Source organism: Pinus tabuliformis, chromosome 2_2 (assembly GCF_031772625.1).
Source record: "Pinus tabuliformis cultivar Carrire ecotype Pingquan chromosome 2_2, CPIR1, whole genome shotgun sequence".
In the NCBI taxonomy this organism is placed as follows: domain Eukaryota; kingdom Viridiplantae; phylum Streptophyta; class Pinopsida; order Pinales; family Pinaceae; genus Pinus; species Pinus tabuliformis.
The window spans coordinates 1286442655-1286453255 of record NC_142300.1 but is presented as its reverse complement, the minus strand read 5'-3'; positions in this window follow the sequence as shown (position 1 = coordinate 1286453255).

Genomic DNA, 10601 nt, shown 5'->3' with positions numbered 1-10601 from the left:
CCTATATCAAAATCACATTGTCATTAGAATCTATGGCTGTGAGCTCTGTCCTTACAGGCTTCCAAGGTATGTACCAATGAGACTGTTTGCCTTGGAATACTATAGGCAACTCATTAGTTCTGATCTCACCCATTTTCATAGTGCCAAAAATAAAGCTCACCTCAAATTCAAAGACCATCTAGGCCCCTTCATTATGAACAAGAAAGAAGGTTGGCAAGATGTTGATCAAATTCTCAGGGACAAATATAAGCTAAAGAGGAGCTTTTGGTGGGTCCCTTATGACCCGGAAGGTTTTATCAGTGCCAGAAGAGTTAAATACAGGCTGTTAGGTTATGACCACTGTAAATATCCAAAAATTGAACAATATGCCAACCAAGATGAGTGGTTGCAAGGCACATTAGTTGAGGAATTGACTCAAGAGGAAATAATGGAGAAAAATGACAAGGATTTAGAAAAACTCTTGACTTGGATTCTGTGCAGCATGTAACATTCAAGTTGCCACATCAAATTGGAGAAGGCACATCCGCTACTGCAGCCACACAAGTCGCCCAGGGACCATCTACATCAGCAACAGGTACAGCAAAAGGGAAGGAGATAATGGATGCTGAAAAAGAAGTGGTCACAGAACAGCCTGCCTCTTCAATGGAGCAACCTCAAGTACAGGCTCCTCTACAACAAACAGAAGCACCAACAGTGCCTGCCTTGCAGACTCCTGCCCATGAGGAAAGAGGCAGAAAACGAGACCGAGATGACTCCACACCTGCTAGTGGGTCCACTCAGCAGCCCGAAGCTAAGAGGCAAAAGGTTGATTCTCCAATTGTGGAGGAAGTCAGTGAAGAAATCCTTGGAAGTCCAAGGAAAGATAGAGAAGACAGTCAGCAAACAGCTACAAGCTCTTTTCAACAAGAGCAGGAAAGACAGCATGGCATGGAGGTGTCCTCCTCCACACAGCAAAGCAAGAGGCCAGCTAGCATCAAGGCCACCTTTAAAGAAATTAAGGCACAAAATGAACTGTTAAGAGTGCAGTTATATGACCAATTTCTTAAGGCAACACCTGCCAAGCAAGAAAGGTTGATGGCGGCGTATGACATCAAAGAGGAAAAAATGATCCTCAGCCATTTTAAACCCAAGGTTCAGCAGCCTCAGTCAGCTGCAGATTATGTCAGGACAAAGTTAGAGGTTATGGCAAAAGACATTCACCCCATGGATCAAAAAATGATCCTTAGCCATTTTAAACCCAAGGTTCAGCAGCCTCAATCAGCTGCAAATTATGTCAGGACAAAGTTAGAGGTTATGGAAAAAGACATTCACCCCATGGATCAAAAAATAATCCTCAGCCATTTTAAACCCAAGGTTCAACAACCTCAGTCAATTGCAGATTATGTCAGGACAAAGTTAGAGGTTATGGCAAAAGACATTCACCCCATGGATCAAATAGAATTGCATAAGCAAACAGGGGAAATGGTCTATGCCACATTGGTAGACAAGGCCACAATGGCCCATGAGTTAAAGGAATCTCTGAGGAACACTAATACTCAGCTTGATTTAGAAAGAATGTCCTCCACAGCCAAAGACAACAGAATCAAAACATTGGAGGACATTATTTTAGACCTGGGGCATGATCCTAAGAATCCCAAGGCTAACAAGGCCCTAATGAAGAAAAAGGAGGATGATATTGCTGCTCTAAAAAAGAAAATGAGGCTCTCCTCAACCATGCATCCACAAAGGGGAGAGCTGGTAAAAGAGAAAGAAGTTGAGGATACATTGGACCTGCTCATGCAAATGAATCAGAGAATAGTCCAAATGGAAGGAGAATTAGAAAAGGCACTGCAAGACAAACAGGGAGAGTCGACCTCCCAGCCACCTCAAACTGCCCCAACCACTGCTGCAGCTACAGAAGCAGCAGTGACCCCTCCTATTACTACAGCGACTACAACAACTACAGATGCTGCAGCGGCAACAACAACAGCTCCTGAGTCTAGCATAAGCATGGATGAATTGACAAAAGCTGTCAAGGAGCTAGAGCTTCAGGCAACAGAGATTAAATAGGCCAAAGAAAAATTGGCTGAGCTAGAAGCAAAATATGACAAGTCCAAAATGACAGTGGCTAAACAGACCAGAGAAATTAAGGCCCTGAAGGACAAAATAAAGGCCTTGGAGAAGGAGCTGAATTTAGAAAAGACTCTGGCTGAAATAAAGAAAATTTTGTGGACCAGGATTGACCACTCTATCACTAGACAGTGGAAATCAATCAAAACAATGCATGAGCAGATCGAATTAATAGGCCAAGCTCAAATTGAAAGCCAAAAGGCCAGAGCAGCACTAGGAAATATGCCTGAGCAGGCTAGCAGGATGATACATTTCCTGAACACTCACACAAAAGAGGAGTTGGCAGCCTTAGACATCAGCAATAGAACAGATACTGTTTTAACAGCCAAAAAGGTGTTGACCCTTAGAAATTTTGTGCAAAATTTGGAGAGAAAATGTCAGGAAATGCAGGCTGAGGTAGATGATTACAAACTGAGCATGGGTGCATTGCAAGGCAAAGGATTGCCCAGCCTACTGACCGGTGCTGGAAGACTGCTCACCCGTGAGTAGTATGCCACCAGGATGACCTATTTCCTTTCAAATCAAATCACAGCATCCACAAGTACTTTAGAAGAAGCAGGACCTCCATCAGGGCAGAGCCTCTATGATAAGCTAGAAAATTTATTTTACATTGAGCATGAAATTAATCACTTGTTTGATGTCCCACCCAATTTTTACAGGTACACAGAGGCATATGAGACTTTAATAAAAATACGAAGACACCAACTGCCTAAAGAAGATTGGTGGCAAGCATTGCTGCAAATTTTGCCCAAATGATCTCGGTTCTGTCTCTTTTGGTCAGCCTCAGGTCAACGAAATTGGATGCAGCATGAAGATAACAGGCAGAGCGGATGAGAATAATGACTCAACAAAATACTGGGACAGCAAGCCCAAAAGGAGAAAAACACAGATTTTGGACAGCGTAGCCCCAGCCGACTCAGTTGGTCACAAAAGTCAAAACTCTCTGACAAATGGACAGCTAATGCATTAAATATTTACTGCAGCATTTACTCTTTCAGCTATAATTCCTCAGGGGTTGGCATAGAATTTATGAGCTATTAACTCATCAGCTAGATATTTTGTATCTTATTTTTGTATATATACCTCCCCACAGAACGTATTTGGGGTTGGTGATTTTCTCTCTGAGACACTGTCTTGTAAATTTTCAGACTATCTAATACAAATGGCTGGAAAAGTTCATGATCTCTGCACTGTTTGATGTCAAAGTGATGATCTGTGTTCTGCTACAGAATTCCTGTGTTGTTTGATGGAGCAATAAGTTATTCTAAACCATGTTTTGTCTTTCTATGTTTTCTTAACTCAAATATATGTTTCATTAGCTTAGCAAAAGAGAAAAAGAATAGTTGAGGAATTTTTTGAATGCACCCTCTGCTCAATCTCTGTTGTTAATTGTGTTTTCTTCAGAATTAATCATAAACATGAATTCTTAACTGCTCATGTTTGTATTCATTCTATCATTATGAATGTTGTTCAGGAATTCTTAAATGCTCCTAGATAATATTCCCACTTTTCCCTCTATCAGTTTAGTGAAAGATCCTTAGCTGCCTTTCACTCCCTGATTTCGTGCCATCATATTACAGATTTGAAGAATTGTTCCATGGATGCCTGTCTGGCTCTGTAGCATAACCTGTTTTCTCGAGAAACATTTCCAGCAGTTCACCATCATCAACTCCATGCCCAATGGCCTAGATTATTCTGAAAAAACATACCAGTTCTGACTGAAATCATCATCCCAACAAATTCAAAACAAAATCCTGTGCATCATAACTAGCCTAAAATTACACCAAAACAAAGCTAAATCAGAAAGAGAGAGCCCTCTCTAGTTGCAGGTAGGCTAGGACCTGTGGCTAAAAGATTGGTTAGTGGTTACCTCGGTCGTATTCCCTTCGGAGTCAAAGGGAACAACCTGAGTGTTAACAGGAGCTAAGATGGACGATTTGAAGACAGAGATGGAAGAATTGAAGATAAATATGAATAAGTTGCTACAAGAAAGGGTCACTAATGGTGAAAGGGTAGTAAAGGAAACTCATGATGAGAACAAAAGAAATGTTAATCATGATTCCATAGACTCTAATGTTGGATCGAAGACCCACCATATTCCAAAAATCGATATGAGGAAGTTTGATGGCAAGGATCCCACAACATGGATATTACAGATGGAGCAATTTTTCGATCTCAATAATGTGAAAAACACACAAAAGGTACGTATTGCAACTTTATATTTGGAACCAAATCAGTTTGTAGGGTATCAATGGCTTTTCTCTCGTAAACAATTTATCACTTGGGCAATTTTTATGGAAGAATTGATAGCACATTATGAGGATACAAAAAGCAACACTTTTTTTAGCCAATTGATAAGTCTCAAACAAAAGGGTTCAATAATGGAGCACATTGAGGAGTTCCAAAAATTGAACATAAGGGTAAAAGATATTCCAGAGGAGCATAGTATTGATGTGTTCATAGGTTCTTTAAAGGATAATATCCAACATGATGTTCGCCTCTGGGAACCTGATTCATTAGAGAAGGCATTCAGGTTAGCAAGAAAAATGGAAAGCAAAATTATGGCAACTAGGAAGCATACCACTCACAACTATAAAGATGGAAGTGTTGTTGCCGCTAGTCTTCCACAATCTATAAGGTTGACACCACAACAATTGGAAGAAAAAAGAGCAAAAGGGCTTTGTTATAGTTGTGATAGCAAATACACTAAAGGTCATAAGTGTGCTGAGAAGAAATTATTCTACATAGATTGTGAATAGGAATAAGAAATTGAGCAAGAAAGTTCAAAAGAAGAGGATATACTCCAAGAAAAAAGCCTAGATGAAGAACAAATGAATCCGACCATATCTTTTAATGCATTGGCGGGAATTACCACTCCTCAAACCATCAAGATAGAAGGACAAATCAAGAAGAAAAAGGTAATAGTGTTGATTGATTCAGGAAGTACCCACAATTTTATTCATTGTAAGGTAGCAAAAGAATTGAATTGCTTCTTATATCCAGCACCAGAGTGTCAAGTGATGGTTGCAAATGGAGGAACAATAAATTGCTCTGGAAAGTGCCATAATATCAAGCTATCCATGGGAGAATATGTATTGACTAGCCCAATGCTTTCCATTCCAATGGGAGGTGCTGATGTTGTACTAGGAGTCCAATGGCTACAATCCTTGGGTACAATAGCTTTTAATTTTCAAGAACTTTTCATGAAATTTTCTGTGGAAGGAAAGGAAGTTGAATTAAGGGGTATTGCAGGGAAACCGGGAAAGATAATCAGCTCTAATGGTATGACAAAGCTTCTAAAAAAGGAACGAAAAGGTGTAATTGCACAATTATGCTCGCTAGATGTTTCCACATTGGAATCATCTATTTCTCCAGATCTCCAAATAGTCTTGGACAATCATTCCAAGGTATTTGAGACTCCCAAAGGTCTCCCACCTATTCGTGATCATGATCATGCTATTCATTTGATTCCAGGAAGTGTTCCTCCAAACATCAGGCCGTACAGATATCCCTATGCCCAAAAGAGTGAAATTGAACGTATGGTTGCAGAAATGCTAGAGGTTGGTATAATTCAACCGAGTCAAAGTTCTTTCTCTGCTCCAGTAGTATTGGTGCACAAGAAGGATGGATCATGGCGCATGTGTCCGGATTATAGGGAGCTCAACAAGCTCACTATTAAAGATAAGTTTCCCATTCCTGTCATTGATGAATTATTGGATGAATTGCATGGATCAATTTACTTCACCAAGTTGGATCTTCATTCAAGATATCATCAAATCAAAATGAAGGCTGAAGACATTCCGAAAACAGCATTTAGAACTCATGAGGGTCATTATGAATTTTTGGTCATGCCTTTTGGCCTTACCAATGCACCCTCAACATTTCAAGGTTTGATGAATTCAATTTTCAAACCATTCCTTAGAAAATTTGTGTTAGTATTTTTTGATGATATACTAATCTACAGCAAGTCTTGGAAGGATCATGTTGAACATGTTGACAGGGTGCTACAACTATTGGAGGAGAAACAATTATATGCAAAAAGATCCAAATGTTTCTTTGGAGTACAAGAGGTGGAATATCTGGGTCATATTGTATCTCATGAAGGAGTTAAGGTAGACCCTAGCAAAATTAAAGCCATTAAGGAATGGAAAATCCCCACATCCATAAAGCATCTGCGAGGATTTCTCGGGTTGACAGGTATTATCGCAAGTTTGTTAAGAATTATGGGAGAATAGCAGCACCTCTAACAACATTATTGAAGAAAGATGCATTTTCATGGACTCCAGAAGCAACAAAGGCCTGCGAACATCTTAAAGAGGCAATGTGCCAAGCACCTGTCTTAGCTACACCGGACTTCACAAAAACCTTTATTGTGGAATGTGATGCTTCAGGAAATGGAATTGGTGTTGTTTTAATGCAAGATGAAAGACCCATTGCTTTTGAAAGTCCTCCAATCAAGGGAAAGTTTTTACACAAAGCTATTTATGAGAAGGAAATGTTGGCAATACTCCATGCACTTAAGAAATGGCGACCCTACCTAATGGGAAGACACTTCAAGGTAAAAACGGATCATGATAGCCTTAAATACTTTTTAGAACAAATATTATCCTCTGAAGAGCAACAAAAGTGGGTCACAAAGATGTTGGGTTATGACTTTGAAATCATCTACAAAAAAGGGGAGCAAAATGTGGTGGCAAATGCACTCTCAAGAAAGGATGAGGATGTGGAAGCATTGTTGTGCGCCATTTCTATTATCCAACCAGATTGGATAAACGAAGCAAGGGAGGAATGGAAGAATGACGAAGAAGTGTGGGCACTTATTCGAAAGTTACAACAAGATTCCAGTACGTCGGATACATTTAGCTGGTAAAATGATTCGTTATGGTACAAAGATCGCTTATACCTCTGTAAGAATTCCCAGCTAAAACAAAAGATTCTTATGGAATTGCACACTTCTCCCTTAGGAGGGCACTCAGGATTTTTAAAAACCTACCACAGGGTTAAGAAGGAATTTTTTTGGGAGGGCCTTAAATCAGATATTCAAAAGTTTGTGGCAGAATGTTTGGTTTGCCAACAAAATAAAGTTGAAACAATTAAGACACCGGGTCTATTACAACCTTTATCCATTCCAAGCCAACGTTGGGAGGAGGTTTCAATGGATTTTATCACAAGTTTACCCAAGTCTGAGGGAAAGAGTGTCATCATGGTGGTAGTTGACAGACTTACCAAGTATGCACACTTTTGTGCATTATCACATCCATTTAAATCCAATACAGTTTCTACTGCATTTATGGAAACAATTCAAAAGCTACATGGAAACCCAAAGATTATTGTAAGTGACAGAGATCCCATTTTCACTAGAAATTTTTGAACAAAATTATTTTCTTGTCTTGGTACTCAGTTAGCTCATAGCTCATCTTATCATCCTCAATCTGATGGGAAAACTGAGATAGTAAACAAATGTTTGGAAGGATATCTTCGTTGCTTTGTATCTGATAAACAGACACAATGGGTCAAATGGTTGCCTCTGGTTGAATGGTGGTATAACACTTCCTTCCATACAACAAAAAAAATGACCCCATTTATGGCACTTTATGGGTATCAGCCACCATCCATCACATCATATTTAAGAGAAAATTCTAAGGTTCAAGCAGTGGAACATCACATCGAACATCAACAACAAGTCCTCCAACTCTTAAAGGATAACCTCGTGTTGGCACAAAATAGAATGAAACAACAGGCAGATCAACATCGTAGCGAAAGAAGTTTTGATGTAGGTGATTGGGTATTCCTACGGCTACAACCATATAAGCAAAGTGCCTCAAGCAAGCTAAGAAGGATAATAAATTATCACCAAAGTATTATGGTCAGTACAAGGTGTTGCAAAAGATTGGTACTATGGCATACAAATTAGAGCTTCCTGCAGCTTCTCGATTGCACCCAGTTTTCCATGTTTCATGTTTAAAGAAGGTTATAGGCGATAAGCTCCCAGTTCAAACAATATTGCCAAAACTTGACGAGGAAGGAAAAATTATATTGGAACCAGAAGCAATCACAGAAACAATAACTCGACAGCTACGAAATCGATCAATTTCATAGTATCTTATCAAGTGGAAGAACTTATCTGTTGAAGATTCCACATGGGAGGATGAGAATTTTATATAGAAGCATCCAGAACTACTCAATGTTGAGGACAACACTTTTTTGAAGCAGAGGGGCATGTTGGGTCCCTATAATACTAGTGATTGCCCCATTACTAGTGTAGTTGTACCCTTATTAATATTGTTGTGCCCCTATTGTCCCCATATTGTTATTATTGTGCCCCATAGAATCCCTCTATTGTTATTTTTGTGGATTTATATTATTATTGTTAGGTCGGCTGGGTTATATTGTGACTCCTTAGACTCCTATATATAGAAAGGAGATTTTGTCATTTGAATCATCCAAGAATTTTTCATTTATGTAATGTAAAGGAGGTTTCCCCCTCGAAGAGGCTGAATTCTAAGGCGTTGATCTATCTTTTCTATCTTTTCTTGAGCTAGTTTCATAACAGATTCTCCTTCCACTATTACATAGCCTTTACCTAGACGGATGAGGACATGCAACCCCTGTTCCAAGGCTGCGAATTCTACCTCATTGTTAGTGGCCTCCCCAAGCGCTCTGCAGAAAATGTGAAGGATTTCTCCTCTGTCATTACAGATGACACCTCCAAGCCCTGCAGGACCAGGGTTACCCCTGGAGGCTCCGTCAAAATTCAATTTGCAGAACCCCGGGCTGGGGGGCAGCCAGGTTAATGGAGAGGGAGCTAGCTGAGGTTGGTTTGCTTGAGCCCAATGACCAGACAGAACTTGCATGCCAAACAACAGCAGGATGTGTGAATGATTAGGAGTGAGCAAATTGGCCTGCTCAGCTTTGCAGTTGGAAAGGGCGGTCTCTTTTAAACTTTGCATTATTATTGTTTTGATGGATTCAAGCTGCCTGGCTTCTTTTTTAAAAATTTGTCTGTTCCTCTCTTTCCAAGTGGTCCAAACTATAAAACCGAGGCAGAGCCTCCAAAGGGTGTTAACTGTATTACAACTGGAATACTTGGTGTGCCAATTTGCAATGGAGTCTTGAATAGAATCCCTGTGTCTATCTGTTTGTTTGAATATTTCCTTCATCCATTCCCAAAGATTATTGGTCCAGTCACAGTCATTAAGGAGATGGTTCATTGTTTCCTCCTCCTTTTCATAGAGGGGGCATCTGGAAGGCCCAATAAAACCCCTTTTCACTAAATTCTCCCAGGTGAGGATTTTGCGATGCATGAGAAGCCATAGAAAAGACTTTATTTTTGGCCAGAGTGTGTTGTCCCAGACATTAGCGTACCAAGCTACTTTGTCTTCAAGGTCCCTATGCTCGAGATACATTCTGGCCTCCTTGAGGTTGAAAGTTCCCCCATCGAGTTTACCCCACCTGAGTTGGTCCTCCTCCTGAGTGGACCGGATCATTCTCTTACCCAAAGTGGAGATTAGGGTGCTGAGGAGGTTTATCATGTCATCCTCTGGGGGGGAGGCTCTAAGTTCCAATTCCTCCAGTGCTGGTTCTCGTTGTCGCCAGACCAATACTGATGGACTTTTATCTTGCCTGTTGCCTGAAACCATCTCTGTAGGGTGAGATAATTGGGGTTTTCTAGTTTAGGTAGCTATTGCCATGCATCCTCCCAGAATAAAGCGTTTTTTCCATTGCGAATTTCCCAAAAGCAGTGATCCTGAATGAGGTTTCTGTTAGCTCTGGCCAAATTCCAAATAGGGGAACCTTCAGGGGCATCTGTCATTCTGATCAGATCCTCAGTTCTCCAATTCTCAGCATATTTTGCCTTCCATAGTTTCACCCAAGGTGTATGGGGTTCCTTGATCCAGCGCCACCAAAGCTTGGCTCCATAAGCTTTGTTAACAGTGTTCGGGTCTTGCAGCCCTAAACCTCCCAGGTTTTTGGGTTTGCATATCTTAGCCCAAGCTACAAGAGCCCATTTGTGTTTATCCACTTTTCCCGACCAAAGGAAGGCCCTTTGAATATTCCTGATTTTTTGGAGCTAGGAGAATAGAAAGCATATAGTGAGGAATGGCTTGAAGAACCGCCTTAGTCATTACAAGTCTTCCTGCAAGATTCAAGACTCTGTTGGTCCAATAATTGCCCCTGTCCTCTAGCCTGGAGAGCAAATGCTCCCAGTGGAGTTTTTGCCAAGGCTTGCTAGTGAGAGGAATGCCAAGATATTTAGATGGAAGGTTGTGTCTTTTGAACCCTAGGATATTAGTGAGGTGCCTCTGGACCGCCAAGTGCGTATGGAAGAAAAAAACAGAGGATTTATCTAGGTTAAGATCCATACTAGATGCTTGGTTGAACAGGTTCAAAATGGCTTTGAAACCTTGGGCTTCCTTGACTGAAGGGGTACCATGCAGCATGGTGTCATCCACAAATTGTTGATGAGTGGTTGCAGGATAATGACTTAGGGG